The sequence below is a fragment of the Mandrillus leucophaeus genome, unplaced genomic scaffold (assembly GCF_000951045.1).
Source record: "Mandrillus leucophaeus isolate KB7577 unplaced genomic scaffold, Mleu.le_1.0 Scaffold650, whole genome shotgun sequence".
NCBI lineage: Eukaryota > Metazoa > Chordata > Mammalia > Primates > Cercopithecidae > Mandrillus > Mandrillus leucophaeus.
The window spans coordinates 1,431,570-1,434,344 of NW_012107031.1; the positions used below are offsets into that span (position 1 = coordinate 1,431,570).

The 2,775-nt window shown below is 43.8% G+C and overlaps 1 protein-coding gene across 1 annotated transcript in view; it reads left to right on the forward strand.

Moving 5' to 3' along the window:
* Positions 1-286: 286 nt before the first annotated feature.
* The window catches only part of ZNF572 (zinc finger protein 572), a 12,186-nt gene continuing 9,697 nt past the window's right edge, over positions 287-2,775 (forward strand). Inside the window, exon 1 of the mRNA XM_012001164.1 lies at positions 287-407. The gene's annotated coding sequence lies outside the window, so the exon portion shown is untranslated. The remainder of the gene's footprint in view (positions 408-2,775) is intronic.

Genomic DNA, 2,775 nt, shown 5'->3' on the forward strand with positions numbered 1-2,775 from the left:
AAAAAAAAAAAATACTAGATTGATTTTTATTCTAATAGTGATGATAATTAATCTGATGATATTCTGATGGCAAGGAAAGGTATAAGCTCCAATCAGGCCTCTGTCGTAAGCCGCCTAACAAGTGACAGGAATGAGGTTCACAGCTGTCACAGCACAAGGAAAGGAAATCCACCCCCACGCTCCTTCTGGTCCAGGACCCTAAGGGTTAAGATCAACGAGAGTTGGCCATCACTGCTTCCTAGAGCGGCTCTAGCAAAGCCGCCAAGGGAGATGGGGGTAACTTCCTGTTTCTGCCTTCCGGGTTTGAGAGTTTAGGACCCTGGGTTGGTGGGGTTAGAGGGAGAGGGGAGCGCCTTCCTCCTGGACTGCTGGGGGTGCAGGGCGCCTTGGGTGTAGCACCCAGAACAGTGAGTTCCTTCTTGGGGGGAAGGGAGCCGAGGGTTGCGGGCTAGAGGAGTGGAAACAGCTCCGTCCAGGTTGCAGTGGACATCCGGAGAGAGATCCCGCTGCTGCCAGGGGCGAAGGCCCAGCGTCTCCCACCGGCGGGCCACCGTCATCCTTGTCTGCGGGGTCCCTTAAGGGATCCTGTCGGCCGGAGACCGTTTGGTATCCTGGAACTTCACCCCCCAGCGTCTCCAACTTGTCCCTGCCATTGGTTGTTAAAACTAGGTGTCAGGCAGTGCATTTTTGAAGGATTTCTGATCAAAGCACGGCCCCACTCTGATCAGCTAGTTGCTCTGTAACAGTGAAAACACTCCTTCCCCATGGAGAGACATCTTAATGGCAGCCCTTTATGGCCTTGCATTTGCCACCGTTTTGCTGAGCCACTGTTCCGGGGGCTCCTTTGCTGCCAAATTTAATAGTATTTTAGTAGGGAAAATGGAGGGGGGGAGGGTGGTAATGTGTTACCCAGACTCATGCTTCTTTTGTAAATACTTTGATAACAATATGTAACTTAGGACAGCAAAATATGTAACTCTATTCGAACAACTCCACCCCCTTCCTTTTTTTGCATTCAGGTGTATGGCTTTTTCCCTCCCCTCACTCGAACACTGGGGATATTAGTAATGTCGACTAGTTTCACGTTTCTCTAGAACAAATCCCTGCTTGCTGAGTGTGCTTATGGAATGTCGACTCACTTTGTTACAAGGTTTAGGAATGTAGATCTGTTTTGTAAAACGCCAGTCAATATATTCTAAAATAAAGGGACTCTTTGAGGATTATTTGTAGTTTGGCATTATGCCCAGCTCTGCTTCCCATTCTAGTTTATGATAATAGGTAAGAGGGTGAAAAAGGTCAGCATCCAAACAGACTTGGAGCTCAATCCTGCTCTACCACTTTCTAGGTGACCTTAGGAAAGTTTCTTAATACCTTTTAAACTCATCCTGTAAAATGCTGGTAGTTGTTCATACACCTCAGAGGGCTATTGTAAGAATTAAATGACAAATGTGTGGAAATTATTTCATTCACTACCTGGCACATAATAGGCAACAATGGTGAAAATACAATATAAGTACAGATACTGTTTTTTGTTTTTAAAATGTGTGCTTTGTATATCCTTTTATGTCCTTATTTTTCTCCGAAATAATGATATTCTTTATATTCTGAAAGGGATGCCAGAAGTCCATACGTCACTGCCTTCCTGTGGTAAATCACATCATTTTCTTCTTTTTATTTCTTATTTTTTGTTGTTGAGACGGAATCTTGCTCTGTCGCCCAGGCTGGAGTGGTGCAGTGACACGATCTCGGCTCCCTGCAACCTCCGCCTCCTGGGTTCGAGCGGTTCTCTTGCCTCAGCCCCGTGAGTAGCTGGGACTACAGGCGCGTGCCACCACGCCCGGCTAATTTTTTGTAGTTTTAGTAGAGAACGGGGTTTCACTGCATAGCCAGGGTGGAACATTTTCTAGTCCCTTAAAATAGGTTAGTGATTGTTGACTCCAGAAGACAAAGTTTAGGCTGAAATGGGTATTGTGAATATGGTAGACTTAGGAACTAAGTGCAAGGAGGAAGAGGTCCTCTTGAGGCTCCTTTTTATATTGCAGGGTTATTGGCTATAATTATTCCACCTCTGCTTTGTCCTAATTTCTCTTTACTGGTTATGTAAATCCTAACTTTCCTTTGAAATTGACTTCAAAGGTTTCCTTCTGTCAAGACCAAGTTATTCTTTTGAAACTAAACAGCGTGCTTTTTTTTCTTTAGCTGCTGCGTATGCCTGCATATTGATTCCTTGAAGTCTTTATAAAAGTTTTATTATTGGTGTCTTTTAAAAAAATATACTTTGTTTTTTAAATTAAAAGTGTTTCTAAGCTATGCGTGGACAATGAGGATTAGTATTCTGTCTTTGAAGCTTGATCCTCAAACCTTTAATGTGAAGATTTACTTTTTTTTTTATTATATAAGTTCTAGGGTACATGTGCACAACGTGCAGGTTTGTTACATATGTATACATGTGCCATGTTGGTGTGCTGCACCCATTAACTCATCATTTACATTAGGTATATCTCTTAATGCTACCCCTCCCCCCCTCCGCAATAGGACCGGGTATGTGATGATCCCCTTCCTGTGTCTAAGTGATCTCATTGTTCAATTCCCACCTATGAGTGAGAACATGCGGTGTTTGGTTTTCTGTTCTTGCGATAGTTTGCTGAGAATGATAGTTTCCAGCTGCATCCGTGTCCCTACAAAGGACACGAACTCATCCTTTTTTATGGCTGCATGGTATTCCATGGTGTATATGTGCCACATTTTCTTAATCCAGTCTGTCACTGATGGACA